At 45.6% G+C, this 18900-nt stretch overlaps 1 protein-coding gene across 1 annotated transcript in view; it reads left to right on the top strand.

Moving 5' to 3' along the window:
- Positions 1–18900, top strand: part of IQANK1 (IQ motif and ankyrin repeat containing 1) — a 167093-nt gene that overhangs the window by 71494 nt on the left and 76699 nt on the right. The window lies entirely within an intron of this gene.

Genomic DNA, 18900 nt, shown 5'->3' on the forward strand with positions numbered 1-18900 from the left:
AGATTCACACCCTGGCTTCCCATATGTTAACTTGCCGTGTAGACAAGTTCTTAGTATTATTAATTAGTTGTTTGTTAGTCTGCAGGCATCTCCGTCATCTCAGGCTTAACAGTCAAAGAGCAGCCAACAGCCTGACAAAAGTCCCTCTGCCGCCTCGGTGCTAACAGTTAAACAGGTACCAGTGACACCCACGAAACATGTGGCCGGCCCTCCTTCCAGCACCAACCGCAATGTACTAATCGCTCCAGTGACTTGTTCATGGGTACCCAGTGCATAGGTACAGCCCCTATCCGTACCTAGAGCATATATGGTACCAAGGGATTTAGCTATAGGCCAGGTACTGGAGTCGACATTGCTAAATAGGTTGAAGGTGAGGCTGGCTAGACCACTTGTCACCAAGACCTCTGTACTGCAGATGATAAGTGTCAGCAGTACAAACTCGATCAATACCAGAGTGGAGGGGACATTGTACACTTGAAAGTTTAGCCCCACCTTCAGAGCAGGAGTACTCCTTTTCATTCTCACAGTCAACGCACAGTAGGGGCTCATCTCCCACTTGCTCGCCCTCCCTCCCTTCTATGGGGATTATAGTGGGAATCTGGGAGGGACTCTAGGGACTGGTTTCATGATAGGAAATGGCACGAATCTAATAGGCCCCCTGGTATGTCTTCCAGTGCAGTATCCATATGCCTATTGACCTTGGCCTTACTGGACACCATGGGGCGTGTGATCCCATACCTGCAAGCCAGTGTCTACTGCCTTCCGCCCCCCGCCCCAGGACTAGATCCCTTTCTCCCCAGAGACAGAATAGACCTTCTCAGACTGGTCAATTACTGTAGCCTCAGATGCTAGAGACAGGAGGAGGAGAGCAATGAAGATCATGCAGATGAGAGAGAACAATTAATCCCATCTGAAATTTCCTCATCCTCTACATCTTCTTCAGACAACTATTTTAAGGGACCCTAAGATCTTATGAAATGCATTGCAGAGGCTCTTGACTTTCAACTGGAGGTGTTAAAAGAGAAATCATAGAAACTGCTGGACATAGCAGCATGGTATGGTAAATAGCAGAGTCCCCCAAGCATGTCTACTGGGACCAGTGCTATTCAACATATTCATAAATGATCTGGGAAAGGGGGTGTGACAGGCTGGATCACAGAAACCCCCTTGGGAACTGCCAACTGATGTGCTGAGACTACTTCTGCCCCTGCTTTCCCTGCGAGCTTGAGACTCCAGCACCCTGTCGTGCTGAGCCAGACACGCCAGTCTGCTCCAACACAGACCCAGGGTCTGAACCACGGGCCCCAAAGCTGCAGACTTAACTGAAAAGCAACTTAAGAAGTGTTCCTGTCTTTAACACTCAGATGCTCAACTCCCAGTGGGGTCCAAACCCCAAATAAATCCATTTTACCCTGTGTAAAGCTTATACAGGCTAAACTCATAAATTGTTCGCCCTCTGTAACACTGATAGAGAGATATGCACAGCTATTTGCCCTCCCCCTCCCCCCCCCGGTATTAATACATTCTCTGGGTTAATTAGTAAGTAAAAAATGATTTTATTAAATACAGAAAGTAGGATTTAAGTGGTTCCAAGTAGTAGCAGACAGAACAAAGTGAATTACCAAGCAAAATAAAATAAAACACGCAAGTCTAAGCCTAGTATGGTAATAAAATGGAATAGAGATAAAATCTCACCCTCAGAGATGTTTCAATAAGTTTCTTTCTCAGACTGGACGCCTTCCTAGTCTGGGCACAATCCTTTCCCCTGGTTCAGCCCTTGTTCCAGCTCAGGTGGTAGCTAGGGGATTTCTCATGATGGCTGCCCCCTTTGTTCTGTTCCACCCACGTACATATCTTTGTCCCTCTGGGTTCCCACCCCTCCTTCTCGATGGAAAAGCACCAGGTTAAAGATGGATTCCAGTTCAGGTGACATGATCACATGTCACTGTAAGACTTCATTACCCACTTGCCAGCGCACACATATACAGGAAGACTTACAAGTAAAACAGAGCCATCCGCAGTCAGTTGTCCTGGTTAATGGGAGCCATCAAGATTCCAAACCACCATTAATGGCCCACACTTTGCATAATTACAATAGGCCCTCAGAGTTATATTTTAAATTTCTAGTTTCAGATACAAGAATGATACATTCATACAAATAGGATGAACACATTCAGTAGATTATAAGCTTTGTAATGATACCTTACAAGAGACCTTTTGCATGAAGCATACCCCAGTTACATTATATTCACACTCATTAGCATATTTTTATAAAATCATATAGAGTGCAACATCACAGGGGGTAAACAGTGAGGGGGGCAAAGTTTACAGATGATACAAAATGACTCAAGATAGTTAAGTCCAAAGCTTATTTAATTGTTCCCATAATATAAGAACTAAGGGTCACCAAATGAAATTAATGGGTAGCAGGTTTAAAACAAATAAAAGGAAGTTCTTCTTCACTCAGCGTACAGTCAACCTATGGAACTCCTTGCCTGAGGAGGTTGTGCAGGCTAGGACTATAACAGGGTTTAAAAGAGAACTGGATAAATTCATGGAGGTTAAGTCCATTAATGGCTATTAGCCAGGATGGGTAAGGAATGGTGTCCCTAGCCTCTGTTTGTCAGAGGGTGGAGAGGGATGGCAGGAGAGAGATCACTAGATCATTATCTGTTAGGTTCACTCCCTCTGGGGCACCTGGCATTGGCCACTGTCGGGAGACAGGATACTGGGCTGGGTGGACCCTTGGTCTGACCCAGTATGGCCTTTCTTATGTTCTTACTGGGCAACCAAATGGCAGATGAAATTCAAAACTGTTGATATATGCAAAATAATGCACATTGGACAACATAATCCCAACTATATATATGCAAAATGATGGGGTCTAAATTAGCTGTTACCTCTCAAGGAAGAGATCTTGGAGTCATTGTGGATAGTTCTCTGAAAACATCCACTCAATGTGCAGCGGCAGTTAAAAGAGTGAAAAGAATGTTAGGAACCATTAGAAAAGGAATAGAAAAAAAGACAGAAAATATCATAATGCCACTATATAAATCCATGCTATGCCCACACCTTGAATACTGCATGCAGTTCTGGTTGCCCTATCTCAAAAAAGATATATTAGAATTGGAATAAAAACAGAGAAGGGCAACAAAAATGATTAGCAGTGTGGAACAGCTTCCATATGAAAAGAGATTAAAAAGACTAGGACTGTTCATCTTATAAAATAGGTGATTACAAGGGGATATGATAGAGGTGTAAAAAGTCATGAATAGTGTGGAGAAAGTGAATAAAGAAGTGATATTTACTCCTTCACATAACAAACCAGGATCACCTGATTCATTTAATAGGCAGCAGGTTTAAAACAAACATAAGAAAGTACTGCTTCACACAACTCAGTCAATCTGTGGAACACATTGGCAGGGGATATTGTGAAGGCCAAAAGTATAACTGGGTTGATAAAAGTTTCCTGGAGGATAGGTCCATCAATGGCTATTAGCCAAGATAGTCAGGGATGCAATCTCATGCTCTAGGTGTCCCTAAACTTCTGACTGCCAGAAGCTGGGATGAGACAACAGGGGACAGATCACTCTATAATTCCCTTTTTCCATTCATTCCCTCTGAAGTGTCTGGCACCAGCCACTGTTGGAAGACAGGATACTGTGCTGGATGGACCACTGGTCTGACCCAGTGTGAACTTTTTTATGTTGTAATGTTCTTATGACGTTCTGCACCGTTCCATGCATGGTAGCCTTGCTCTGCCTAAAACAGGGGTTGTTAGATTCTACAAAAGACCTGTGGCAGACTCCAGCATTGATTCTAGATACATTCAAATGTGTAAACAAAAGGTTCTAAGTCGGGGTGGGCAAACGTTTTGGCCTGAGGGCCACATCTGGGTATGGAAATTGTATGGCGGCCATGAATGCTCACAAAATTGTGTTTTGGGTTGCAGGAGGGGGTGAGGGCTCCAGCTGGGGGTGCATGCTCTGGGATGGGGCCAGAAATGAGGAGTTCAGCGTGCGGGAGGGGGTTCTGGGCTGGGGCAAGGGGTTGGGGTGCAGGGGTGGGGTGAGGGCTCTGGCTGGGGGTGCAGGCTCTGGGATGAGGCTGGGTTTGGGGTGCAGGAGTGAACTCCGGGCTGGGACCGAGGGGTTCGGAGGGAAGGAGGGGGATCAGGGCTGGGGCAGGGGGTTGGGGCGTGGGAGGAAGTCAGGGGTGCAGGCTCTGGGCAACGCTTACCTCAAGCAGAACACGAAAGCAGCAACATGTCCCCCTTCCAGCTTCTACGCTGAGGCGTGGCCAGGCAGCTCTCGCGTGCTGCCCCGTCTGCAGGCACTGCCCCTACAGCTCCCACTGGCCGCGGTTCCCAGCCAATGGGAGCTGTGGCGGGTGGCAGTTGAGGTGGGGGCAGCATGCGGAGCCTCCTAGCTGCCCCTACACATAGGAGCCAGAGGGGGCACATGCTGCTGCTTCTGGGAGCCACACGGGTCACAGCATGCGAGGAGCAGGGCAAGTCCCTGACCCTGTTCCATGGTGGGAGCTTAAGGGACATATTAAAAGGTCTGATGGGCTGGATGCCCATATTAAAAGATCTAGATGGACCTTTGGTCTGACCCAGTATGGCTGTTCTTATGTAATGCACCTAAACTGTTTGTGTCCTTTGCTGTTAGTGTTAATGATCAGGCAATATCCTTTTGGGTTATCAAACTGGATCTCTTGCTATGTAAAAACATGTTACAAACTAGCCAAGTTAGAGCTGCCTAGCCACATTAGAGCTTCTTCCACTTAAGTTCAGACAGCCCTGAGGCCGTGTATGTTATGCAGACAAAAGCACACAGGATCGTTTCAGGGGACAAGACAAGATGTCATGTTTATTATCACACAATTTGATTTATGACCAATAACTTATATCTAATAACTATGTACACACACACACACACACACACACACACACACTCCCCCAAATGTTCTGCAGCTGCTGTATAGTTACCAGTCCTGAATGTAGCTTGAGTTCATGGCTTGGGTTTGTAGCTTGTGGCGGCTAACTGGCCAGGAAAGCCGGGCACAAGGAAGGGCTGGGTCTCTGTTGGGCATGCACCGGTGCTCTTCCATGTTGGCAGCAGAATGTTACCCTCCAAAATCTTCCATCTCATCCATTCTTTTTTGTAGGCTTTAGTTTGAATCCAGAGTCTATAGGTCTTGCTGTGTCATGCTGCCTCTGGGTTCGGTGTGATTGATCACCCGTCAATTGCAGATGTGACTTTCAGCCTCGGACCTGGCTTTGATGTTTCTTCAATTGTACTTCTGTTCTTTTCTTTTTAGGGTGGACTCTTCTTGCTTTGTCAGGACTGTTGTCTGCATCTTCAGCCGTTGGTGTTTATACTTTATTTCATCAGGACAGGCTGGGGCTGGAGGTTGATTCCATTATCCATACATACCTCATTCACACATCTAAACTAAACTAATAAGATTACAGCAGGGTTTTGCAAAATGTAGTGAGCATTTTAAAATGGAGTTTGAGTTACAATATGGACAAGTGTAAGGAATGACAAACTGTGAGCAGAAGTTACAATGTTGAAACAATGCAAGTTTCAGCTATTTAAACAATGTGGGCCTGTGGTTTCAGCTTAAAATACGTCTGTTTTATCCAGCAGCACATGCAGAGCATTAGAACCAACATAACCGTCAGGGTTACTAAGAGAACAATGATGGGATGAAAAATTCTATCTAGAACTGCTGACCAGGTGGGCTGCTCCTACCACACTCTGCCCCTTGAGCTAGGATCATTACAGTAGTTGTTGTCTTTGTAGGGCACAGGTGATCTGTTGCAAACAAACCAAACGATCATAACCAGGTGACTATAACTAAAACCATTACAACTGACTAAACACCAGATATAACATAAACACTAATGCAAGCAATCATAATAATAATAATTGGGAATACAATAAAGCCATCACCATTACCATAATTGGGTACATTGACAAACAAAATGAGGCTCAAGTCTGATGCTGCAATAGCCATCAAACAATAAAAGTAACTGAGGTCAGGACCTCCTTAAGCACACACAACAAATAAGATTTTGTAGGAGTACACAGTTGTCATGCAAGGTAAAACTTATTTGGACTTAAACTAACATTTAGTTGCTAAAATGTTGCAGAGTCCCCTACTACTAACAGTTGTTCTCAAGAGGTCTCTGGGGACCTGAAAGACGGGGCCCTAAAGTCACGGGCCAAGGTCTTACAAGTTATGAGGGCCCATGAACTACCCTTCAGGGCTTGGGGAAGTAGAACCAGAGTGCATACAGGAAGGGGTGGAATTAACAATACAAGCAAATATAACTAACAATACAAATGTATCAATATCAAAAATCAACAACAAAATGATTATTAGAGTACCTAACAAAAAATAAACCTGATGCATTGGGGATCAAAGTCTTTTGGGCAGAGGTGGATGTGATTGATAATTTGGTTGGAGGTGGGGGAAGTAGACAGAGGAAAAGGCATTTACCCTGTCTTGTTTAGTATCCCCTCTCTCTCTGGACCCAGTGCTAGCACAGGACACCCACCGGAGACAGACACAGAACATGCAACACAGAACATGTAACACAGAACACTGAACACAGACTTTGTCGCGACACTATAACCATGGTGTTTTTATAACTTTTCAGCTGGTACCAGCTCTCCTGATGTTCCGTTTCGGAAGCTGAAAGATAGACGCTTAGAAACAAATTAGCACAGTGCTCCCACCGTGGCAGACCCTGCTTGTTTGAGTTGTCTGCAGTGTACCCATTTTCCCTCCAGGGTTTTATCTATGCCACCCAGGGTTTTTGCTAACTCTATTGCTTGCACGAGAGTCAAATCGGTCTCTGCCACAGTGTGTCCAGTACTTGGGGCTGCACAAATGCTTATTAAGTGGTGTATTTCTTGTGAGTTTAAATCCTCCCTTTCTTCCAGTAAAAGGGCATTAACATGTACGGGCTTTGGAGGCCAGGGTGGCGGAATTGGAGGAGCTAAGGGAGGCAGAGAGGTATGTTGATGAGGCTTTCCGGGACACTGTAGATTTGTCCCACCTCCGGTCAGACAGCCCCTGAATTGTTAAGGAGGATGAAAGGCCCAGAGGAGAGCAGGCAACAGGAACAGAGGGAAACCTTCCCATAGTTGAGACCCTTCTTCCAGATGATGTTGGCGTATTCTCTCGCACTGAGGTTACCTCTCTGGGGGAGGGAACTCCAGTCATTAGGAAAAGGCAGGTGTTAGTAATGGGAGATTCGATCATTAGAAACATAGATAGCTGGGTTTCTGATGACCGGGAGAACCGTATGGTGACTTGCCTGCCTGGTGCGAAGGTTGCAGATCTCTTGAGGAATCTAGATAGACTTATGTGTAGTGCTGGGGAGGAACCGGTGGTCATGGTACATGTAGATACAAATGACATAGGGAAGGGTAGGAGAGACGTCCTGGAGGCCAAATTTAGGCTGCTAGGGAAGAGACTGAAATCCAGGACCTCTATGGTGGCATTCTCAGAAATGCTACCAGTTCCACGCGCAGCGCCAGGTGGGCAGGCAGAGCTTTGGAGTCTCAATGCATGGATGAGACGATGGTGTAGAGAGGAGGGGTTTAGATTTATTAGGAACTGAGGAAACTTTGGGGATGGGGGAAACTATACAGGAAGGATGGGCTCCACCTAAACCAAAGTGGATCCAGACTGCTGGCACTTCACATTAAAAAGGTTGCAGAGCAGTTTTTAAACTAAAAGATGGGGAAAGCCGATCGCTGCAGAGGAGCTGTCATAAATATAAAAGGAAGGTTAAACCCCTTTAAAATCCCTCCTGGCCAGAGGAAAAATCTTCTTACCTGTAAAGGGTTAAGAAGCTAAAGGTAACCTCGGTGGCACCTGACCAAAATGACCAATGAGGAGACAAGATACTTTCAAAAGCTGGGAGGAGGGAGAAAAACAAAGGGTCTGTGTCTGTCTGTATGATGCTTTGGCCAGGGACGGAACAGGAATGGAGTCTTAGAACTTAGTAAGTAATATAGCTAGGTATGTGTTAGATTATGATTTCTTTAACTGGCTGAGAAAATAGCTGTGCTGAATAGAATGAATATTCCTGTCTGTGTGTCTTTTTTGTAACTTAAGGTTTTGCCTAGAGGGATTATCTGTGTTTTGAATCTAATTACCCTGTAAGGTATCTACCATCCTGATTTTACAGAGGTGATTCCTTTATTTCTATTAAAAGTCTTCCTGTAAGAAAACTGAATGCTTTTTCATTGTTCTAAGATCCAAGGGTTTGGGTCTGTGGTCACTTATGCAAATTGGTGAGGATTTTTACCAAACCTTCCCCAGGAAGTGCGATGCAAGGGTTGAGAGGATTCTGGGGGGAAAGACATGTCCAAACTACGTTTCCCAGTAAACCCAGATAAAGTTTGCTGGTGGCAGTGGAAATCCAAGGGTAAAATAATTTTGTACCTTGGGGAAGTTTTAACCTAAGCTGGTAAAAGTAAGCTTAGGAGGTTTTCATGCAGGTCCCCACATCTGTACCCTAGAGTTCAGAGTGGGGAAGGAACCTTGACAGGAGCATGTGGATCGGACAGAGACTTCTCTTAGAGGAGAATCTATTGATAGAGATTCTCTAGGTTTTAGGCAGGAGGAGGGGGATGAAAGAGGACAAAGTATGGGCCAGATCAGACAAGAAACATTCACATAAAGAATCTGACACATCAGAAAAGGGCAGACAAACAGTGACAAGTTTTTTAAAGTGCTTGTACACAAATGCTAGAAGTCTAAATAATAACATGGGTTAACACGAGGCACTCTAGTTCAAGGAGGATATTGATATAATAGGCATCACATAAATCTGGTGGAGTGAGGACAATCAATGGGACAAAATATATCGGAAGGACAGAACAGGTCCTGAGGGGGGGAGGGGAGTGGCACTATATGTGAAAGAAAATGTAGAATCAAATGAAGTAAAAATCTTAAATGAATCCACATGTTCTATAGAATCTCTATGGATAGTAATTCCATGCTCTAATAAGAATATAACAGTAGGGATCTATTATTGACCAACTGACCAGAACAGTGATAGTGACGATGAAATGCTAAGGGAAATTAGAGCGGCTATCAAAATAAAGAACTCAATAATAGTGGGGGATTTCAATTATCCCCATAGTGACTGGGTACATGTCACCTCAGGACGAAATGCAGAGACAAATTTTCTCGATACTTTAAATGACTGCTTCTTGGAGCAGCTGGTACAGGAACCCACAAGGGGAGAAGCAACTCTCGATCTAGTCCTGAGTGGGGCACAGGATCTGGTCCGAGAGGTAACTGTAACAGGACCGCTTGGAAATAGTGACCATAATATAACAACATTTAACATTCCTGTGGTGGGAAGAACACTTCAACAGCCCAACACTGTGGCATTTAATTTCAGAAAGGGGAACTATGCAAAAATGAGGAGGTTAGTTAAACAGAAATTAAAAGTACAGTGACTAGAGGGAAATCCCTGCAAGCTGCATGGACACTTTTCAAAGACACCATAATAGAGGCCCAACTTAAATGTATACGCCAAATTAAAAAACGCAGTAAACGAACTAAAAAAGAGCCACCGTGGCTTAATAACCGTGTAAAAGAAGCAGTGAGAGATAAAAAGGCATCTTTTAAAAAGTGGAAGTCAAATCCTAGTGAGGTAAATAGAAAGGAGCATAAACACTGCCAAATTAAATGTAAAAATGTAATAAGAAAAGCCAAAAAGGAGTTTGAAGAACAGCTAGCCAAAAACTCAAAAGGTAATAACAAAATGTTTTTTAAGTACATCAGAAGCAGGAAGCCTGCTAAACAACCAGTGGGGCCCCTGGACGATCGAGATACAAAAGGAGGACTTAGACACGATAAAAGAAAAGGAGTACTTGTGGCACCTTAGAGACTAACAAATTTATTAGAGCATAAGCTTTCCTGAGCTACAGCTCACTTCATCGGATGCATACAGTGGAAAATATAGTGGGGAGATTTTATATACACAGAGAACATGAGACAATGGGTGTTACCATACAGACTGTAACAAGAGTGATCAGGAAAGGTGAGCTATTACCAGAAGGAGAGCAGGGGGGTGGGAGGGGAACCTTTTGTAGTGATAACGAAGGTGGGCCATTTCCAGCAGTTGCAAAGAACAGTGGGGGGGTGGGGGGGATAGACAAGGGGAAATAGTTTTACTTTGTGTAATGACCCATCCACTCCCAGTCTTTATTCAAGCCTAAGTTAATTGTATCCAGTTTGCAAATTAATTCCAATTCAGCAGTCTGTCGTTGGAGTCTGTTTTTGAAGTTTTTTTGTTGAAGAATTGCCACTTTTAGGTCTGTAATCGAGTGACCAGAGAGATTGAAGTGTTCTCCGACTGGTTTTTGAATGTTATAATTCTTGAAGTCTGATTTGTGTCCATTTATTCTTTTACGTAGAGACTGTCCAGTTTGGCCAATGTACATGGCAGAGGGGCATTGCTGGCACATGATGGCATATATCACATTGGTAGATGCACAGGTGAACGAGCCTCTGATAGTGTGGCTGATGTGATTAGGCCCTATGATGGTGTCCCCTGAATAGATATGTGGACACAGTTGGCAATGGGCTTTGTTGCAAGGATAGGTTCCCGGGTTAGTGGTTCTGTTGTGTGGTGTGTGGTTGCTGGTGAGTATTTGCTTCAGGTTGGGGGGCTGTCTGTAAGCAAGGACTGGCCTGTCTCCCAAGATATGTGAGAGTGATGGGTCATCCTTCAGGATAGGTTGTAGATCCTTGATGATGTGCTGGAGAGGTTTTAGTTGGGGGCTCAAGGTAATGGCTAGTGGCGTTCTGTTATTTTCTTTGTTGGGGCTGTCCTGTAGTAGGTAACTTCTGGGTACTCTTCTGGCTCTGTCAATCTGTTTCTTCACTTCAGCAGGTGGGTATTGTAGTTGTAAGAACGCTTGGTAGAGATCTTGTAGGTGTTTGTCTCTGTCTGAGGGGTTGGAGCAAATGCGGTTGTATCACAGAGCTTGGCTGTAGACAATGGATTGTGTGGTGTGGTCTGGATGAAAGCTGGAGGCATGTAGGTAAGTATAGTGGTCAGTAGGTTTCCGGTATAGCGTGGTGTTTATGTGACCATCACTTGTTAGCACCATAGTGTCCAGGAAGTGGATCTCTTGTGTGGACTGGTCCAGGCTGAGGTTGATGGTGGGATGGAAATTGTTGAAATCATGGTGGAATTCCTCAAGGGCTTCTTTTCCTTGGGTCCAGATGATGAAGATGTCATCAATGTAGTGCAAGTAGAGTAGGGGCATTAGAGGATGAGAGCTGAGGAAGCGTTGTTCTAAGTCAGCCATAAAAATGTTGGCATACTGTGGGGCCCTGCGGGTACCCATAGCAGTGCCGCTGATTTGAAGGTATATGTTGTCCCCAAATGTGAAATACCTGTCATTAAACATGATAAAGTCATTGCGGAGAAACTAAATGAATTCTTTGCTTCAGTCTTCATGGCTGAGGATGTTAGGGAGATTCCCAAACATGAGCCATCCTTTCTAGGTGACAGATCTGAGGAATTGTCACAGATTGAAGTGCCATTAGAGGAGGTTTTGGAATTAATTGATAATCTTAACAGTAACAAGTCACCGGGACCAGATGGCATTCACCCAAGAGTTCTGAAAGAACTCAAATGGGAAATGCGGAACTATTAACTATGGTTTGTATCCTGTCCTTTAAATCAGCTTCTGTACCCAATGACTGGAAGATAGCTAATGTAACGCCAATATTTAAGAAGGGCTCTAGAGGTGATCCTGGCAATTACAGACCGGTAAGTCTAACGTCAGTTCTGGGCAAATTAGTTGAAACAATAGTAAACAATAAAATGGTCAGACACATAGAACAACATAAATTGTTGTGCAAACGTCAACATCGCTTCTGTAAAGGAGATCATGTCTTACTAATCTATTAGAGTTCTTTGAGGTGGACAAGGGGGATCCTGTGGACATAGCGTACTTAGATTTCCAGAAAGCCTTTGACAAGGTCCCTCACCAAAGGCTCTTATGTAAATTAAGTTGGCATGGGATAAGAGCGAAGATCCTTTCATGGACTGAGAACTGGTTAAAAGACAGGGAACAAAGGGTAGGAATAAATGGTAAATTTTCAGAATGGAGAGGGGTAACTAGTGGTGTTCCCCAAGGGTCAGTCCTAGGACCAATCATATTCAACCTATTCATAAATGATCTGGAGAAAGGGGTAAACAGCCAGGTGGCAAAGTTTGTAGATGATACTAAACTGCTCAAGATAGTTAAGACCAAAGCAGACTGTGAAGAACTTCAAAAAGATCTCATAAAACTCAGTGATTGGGCAACAAAATGGCAAATGAAATTTAATGTGGTAAAATTTAAAGTGATGCACATTGGAAAAAATAACCCCAACTATAAATACAATATGATGGGGGCTAATTTAGCGACAACTAATCAGGAGAAATATCTTGGAGTCATCGTGGATAGTTCTCTGAAGAAGTCCAAGCAGTGGGCAGCGGCAGTCAAAAAAGCAAACGGAATGTTAGGAATCATTAAAAAAGGGATAGAGAATAAGACGGAGAATATCTTATTGCCCTTATATAAATCCATGGTATGCCCACATCTTGAATACTGCGTACAGATGTGGTCTCCTCATCTCAAAAAAGATATACTGGCATTAGAAAAGGTTCAGAAAAGGGCAACTAAAATGATCATAGAATCATAGAATATCAGGGTTGGAAGGGACCTCAGGAGGTCATCTAGTCCAACCCCTTGCTCAAAGCAGGACCAATCCCCAATTAAATCATCCCAGCCAGGGCTTTGTCAAGCCTGACCTTAAAAACTTCTAAAGAAGGAGATTCTACCACCTCCCTAGGTAACGCATTCCAGTGTTTCACCACCCTCCTAGTGAAAAAGTTTTTCCTAATATCCAACCTAAACCTCCCCCACTGCAACTTGAGACCATTACTCCTTGTCCTGTCATCTTCTACCACTGAGAATAGTCTAGAACCATCCTCTTTGGAACCACCTCTCAGGTAGTTGAAAGCAGCTATCAAATCCCCCCTCATTCTTCTCTTCCGCAGACTAAACAATCTCAGTTCCCTCAGCCTCTCCTCATAAGTCATGTGTTCCAGACCCCTAATCATTTTTGTTGCCCTTCGCTGGACTCTCTCCAATTTATCCACATCCTTCTTGTAGTGTGGGGCCCAAAACTGGACACTGTACTCCAGAAGAGGCCTCTCCAATGTCGAGTAGAGGGGAACGATCACGTCCCTCGATCTGCTCGCTATGCCCCTACTTATACATTCCAAAATGCCATTGGCCTTCTTGGCAACAAGGGCACACTGCTGACTCATATCCAGCTTCTCGTCCACTGTAACCCCTAGGTCCTTTTCCGCAGAACTGCTGCCTAGCCATTCGGCCCCTAGTCTGTAGCGGTGCATTGGGTTCTTCCGTCCTAAGTGCAGGACCCTGCATTTATCCTTATTGAACCTCATCAGGTTTCTTTTGGCCCAATCCTCCAATTTGTCCAGGTCCCTCTGTATCCTATCTCTGCCCTCCAACGTATCTACCACTCCTCCCAGTTTAGTATCATCCGCAAATTTGCTAAGAGTGCAATCCACACCATCCTCCAGATCATTTATGAAGATATTGAACAAAACCGGCCCCAGGACCGACCCCTGGGGCACTCCACTTGACACCGGCTGCCAACTAGACATGGAGCCATTGATCACTACCCGTTGAGCCCGACAATCTAGCCAACTTTCTACCCAGCTTATAGTACATTCATCCAGCCCATACTTCTTTAACTTGCTGACAAGAATACTGTGGGAGACAGTGTCAAAAGCTTTGCTAAAGTCAAGAAACAATACATCCACTGCTTTCCCTTCATCCACAGAATCAGTAATCTCATCATAGAAGGTGATTAGATTAGTCAGGCATGACCTTCCCTTGGTGAATCCATGCTGACTGTTCCTGATCACTTTCCTCTCGTCTAAGTGCTTCAGGATTGATTCCTTGAGGACCTGCTCCATGATTTTTCCGGGGACTGAGGTGAAGCTGACCGGCCTGTAGTTCCCAGGATCCTCCTTCTTCCCTTTTTTAAAGATTGGCACTACATTAGCCTTTTTCCAGTCATCTGGGACTTCCCCCGTTCGCCACGAGTTTTCAAAGATAATGGCCAATGGCTCTGCAATCACATCCGCCAATTCCTTTAGCACTCTCGGATGCAACTCGTCTGGCCCCATGGACTTGTGCACGTCCAGCTTTTCTAAATAGTCCCTAACCACCTCTTTCTCCACAGAGGGCTGGCCATCTACTCCCCATGTTGCGATGCCCAGCGCAGCAGTCTGGGAGCTGTCCTTGTTAGTGAAGACAGAGGCAAAAAAAGCATTGAGCACATTAGCTTTTTCCACATCCTCTGTCACTAGGTTACCTCCCTCATTCAGTAAGGGGCCCACACTTTCCTTGGCTTTCTTCTTGTTGCCAACATACCTGAAGAAACCCTTCTTGTTACTCTTGACATCTCTTGCTAGCTGCAGCTCCAGGTGCGATTTGGCCCTCCTGATTTCATTCCTACATGCCCGAGCAATATTTTTATACTCTTCCCTGGTCATATGTCCAACCTTCCACTTCTTGTAAGCTTCTTTTTTATGTTTAAGATCCGCTAGGATTTCACCATTAAGCCAAGCTGGTCGCCTGCCATATTTACTATTCTTTCGACTCATCGGGATGGTTTGTCCCTGTAACCTCAACAGGGATTCCTTGAAATACAGCCAGCTCTCCTGGACTCCTTTCCCCTTCATGTTAGTCCCCCAGGGGATCTTACCCATCTGCTCCCTGAGGGAGTCAAAGTCTGCTTTCCTGAAGTCCAGGGTCCGTATCCTGCTGTTTACCTTTCTTCCCTGTGTCAGGATCCTGAACTCGACCATCTCATGGTCACTGCCTCCCAGATTCCCATCCACTTTTGCTTCTCCCACTAATTCTTCCCTGTTTGTGAGCAGGAGGTCAAGAAAAGCTCCCCCCCTCGTTGGCTCGTCTAGCACTTGCACCAGGAAATTGTCCCCTACGCTTTCCAAAAACTTCCTGGATTGTCTATGCACCGCTGTATTGCTCTCCCAGCAAATATCAGGAAAATTGAAGTCACCCATGAGAACCAGGGCGTGCGATCTAGTAACTTCTGCGAGTTGCCGGAAGAAAGCCTCATCCACCTCATCCCCCTGATCCGGTGGTCTATAGCAGACTCCCACCACTACATCACTCTTGTTGCTCACACTTCTAAACTTAATCCAGAGACACTCAGGTTTTTCTGCAGTTTCGTACCGGAGCTCTGAGCAGTCATACTGCTCCCTTACATACAGTGCTACTCCCCCACCTTTTCTGCCCTGCCTGTCCTTCCTGAACAGTTTATAACCATATATATAATTTATATTGATTAGGGGTTTGGAACGGGTCCCATATGAGGAGAGATTAAAGAGGCTAGGACTTTTCAGCTTGGAAAAGAGGAGACTAAGGTGGGATGTGATAGAGGTCTATAAAATCATGAATGGTGTGGAGAGAGTGAATAAGGAAAAGTTATTTACTTGTTCCCATAATATAAGAACTAGGGGCCACCAAATGAAATTAATGGGCAGCAGGTTTAAAACAAATAAAAGGAAGTTCTTCTTCACTCAGCGCACAGTCAACCTGTGGAACTCCTTGCCTGAGGAAGTTGTGAAGGCTAGGACTATAACAGGGTTTAAAAGAGAACTGGACAAATTCATGGAGATTAAGTCCATTAATGGCTATTGGCCAGGATGGGTAAGGAATGGTGTCCCTAGCCTCTGTTTGTCAGAGGGTGGAGATGGATGGCAGGAGAGAGATCACTTGATCATTACCTGTTAGGTTCACTCCCTCTGGGGCACCAGGGATTGGCCACTGTCGGTAGACAGGATACTGGGCTGGATGGACCTTTGGTATGGGAGCCCCACACCCAGCTAGATTGCCTGAATGCTCCCAGAGCCACTCACGAATCACACAGGGAAAGGCACCAGAGCCAAATCCCCCCAGTTCTGTACCTCAGGAATATACCATCTTGCCCTGGACGGGGGGTGCAGGCTCTGGGATAGGGCCAGGGATGGGGAGTTTGGGGTGCAGGAAGGGGTTCCAGGTTTGGGGAGGCTCAGGGCTGGGGCAGGGGATTGGGGCGCAGGGCTGGGGCTCGAACTTACCTCCTGCGGCTCCCTGTCAGCAGTGCAGCCGGGGTGCAGAGGCAGGCTTTCCGCCTATGCTGGCACCACGGACCGCGCTGTGCCTGAAACAGCCAGCTGCAGGTCCAGCTCCTAGGTGGAGGCACCGCCATCCCCCCAGCTCCAATTGCCCGGTTCCTGGCCAATGCTCGGGGTGGGGGTAGCGTGCCGTGTTCCGTGGCCCCCCTGCCTAGAAACCGGACCTGCTGTTGGCCGCTTCCAGGGCGCAGTGGGGTGTCGGAGCAGGTAGGCACTAGCCAGCCTTAGCTGGGCAGCACCACCGATGGGACTTTTAGGACCCAGTCAGCGGTGCTGACCAGAGTGACCCAGTGCCTAACATGTCGCGACCCAAACTTTGAAAAACGCTGATCTAGATTAAGCGGTTTTTCTCACCCCACTGGATATTGCAGTCCTTAATATACAGGTTTGTCTCTTAAACCTAGGCCAGTCTCCTCTGTTGGAGTCTTCAGTCTTTTGAGTCTCCTGGTTGCTTGCAGCATAGGTGGGGGCAGGAGAAAGGCCAAGCATGAGGCCCCTGTGTTCTGTTGTATACCCTTAGTCCATGTGCTTGGAGAACACAAGCCCAGGTATGTCTGGTGGGCATTGCTGAGTCCCCAGGCACGGTTTGAGCAATTTTCCTGGTTTGACCATATACAGGTGAGTCATTGAATTGTAGCTCTCTTGCTGGACAATGGCTGTTGATGGTTGCTTGTCTCTGAGGAGCTAATATCTGGCTGATTCCCCAACTTACAGCATGTTTTAGTGACAACCATACAACACAATCTCATAACTTCATATGCACTAAAGATATACATATTTAGATAGAACAGTGGATTTCAGCAGTTCATAACCTTTCCCCTGATGCCTCGCATGGCCTGCTGTATATGCAATATCACTATTATATATAAATGAGGCATATGGGGTTACAGGACACTACCCCAAGGTATAGAATGTCACACTTCCCCCCTTAGTTTACTGCAAGAAGGTTAGTCAGTGACTAACTCAAAGACACTTTGTGTTATAATTCTCTTGTCATCCAGCCATCGAGGCCATGAAGTGACGTGCCTCAGTTTCCCCTTCACACAGCAAACCAGATTTACTATCCCAAAACTTAACATCATACCAAAATTTTTATCACAGATGGCTGTTTACAAGTATCTTTGTGATACCACGCCCTCTGTTCAGATACTCTGGTTTGAGGTTGGTTTGTTCATTACCCATGGTGTCATTTGACTTCTCTCTGTGCTCACAGCCTGTGGAAAAACACCTCCCTCTCTGTCAGTTGGGTCATTTGCATTCTGACAAACGACCACCTTACAACTTCCTACTCTCAACTCCTCTGTTATCACAGGAACTGGAGCTGCATCTTGATTTAAAGAGGCAGAGTTACTTTCCAAAAACTTATCAGAAATAGCATGCTGAAAAACTGGGACCTGGATTGGGGTACCCTCTGCCATCCCCTTATGGTTACTTACCCTTTCTTTCCCCATTTATTTTCTGTTTTAAAAAAAATTATACCTTTATTTCTAGCTGTTAGAACAGTTACTGTTCATCTGTAGGGATGAACCACCATAGTTGCAGTATGCCAGGCTCACCGGACTTCAAGTGTTGCCTTTACTTCCGGAAGGCGATCACAGTGTCATAGAATCATAGAATATCAGGGTTGGAAGGGACCTCAGGAGGTCATCTACTCCAACCCCCTGCTCAAAGCAGGACCAATCCCCAACTAAATCATCCCAGCCAGGGCTTTGTCAAGCCTGACCTTAAAAATCTCTAAGGAAGGAGATTCCACCACCTCCCTAGGTAACGCATTCCAGTGTTTCACCACTCTCCTAGTGAAAAAGTATTTCCGAATATCCAACCTAAACCTCCCCCACTGCAACTTGAGACCACTACTCCTTGTTCTGTCATCAGCTACCACTGAGAACAGTCTAGAGCCATCCTCTTTGGAACCCCCTTTCAGGTAGTTGAAAGCAGCTATCAAATCCCACCTCATTCTTCTCTTCTGCAGACTAAACAATCCCAGTTCCCTCAGCCTCTCCTCATAACTCATGTGTTCCAGTCCCCTAATGATTTTTGTTGCCCTCCGCTGGACTCTTTCCAATTTTTCCACATCCTTCTTGTAGTGTGGGGCCCAAAACTGGACACAGTACTCCAGGTGAGGCCTCACCAATGTCGAATAGAGGGGAATGATCACGTCCCTCGATCTGCTGGCAGTGCCCCTACTTATACATCCCAAAATGCCATTGGCCTTCTTGGCAACAAGGGCACACTGTAGACTCATATCCAGCTTCTCATCCACTGTCACCCCTAGGTCCTTTTCTGCAGAACTGCTGCCGAGCCATTCGGTCCCTAGTCTGTAGCAGTGCATGGGATTCTTCCGTCCTAAGTGCAGGACTCTGCACTTGTCCTTGTTGAACCTCATCAGATTTCTTTTGGCCCAATCCTCTCATTTGTCTAGGGCCCTCTGTATCCTATCCCTACCCTCCAGCGTATCTACCTCTCCTCCCAGTTTAGTGTTATCTGCAAACTTGCTGAGGGTGAAATCCACACCATCCTCCAGATCATTTATGAAGATATTCAACAAAAGCGGACTGAGGACCAACCCTTGGGGCACTCCACTTGATACCGGCTGCCAACTAGACATGGAGCCA

The sequence above is a fragment of the Natator depressus genome, chromosome 2, assembly GCF_965152275.1.
Source record: "Natator depressus isolate rNatDep1 chromosome 2, rNatDep2.hap1, whole genome shotgun sequence".
Lineage (NCBI taxonomy): Eukaryota > Metazoa > Chordata > Testudines > Cheloniidae > Natator > Natator depressus.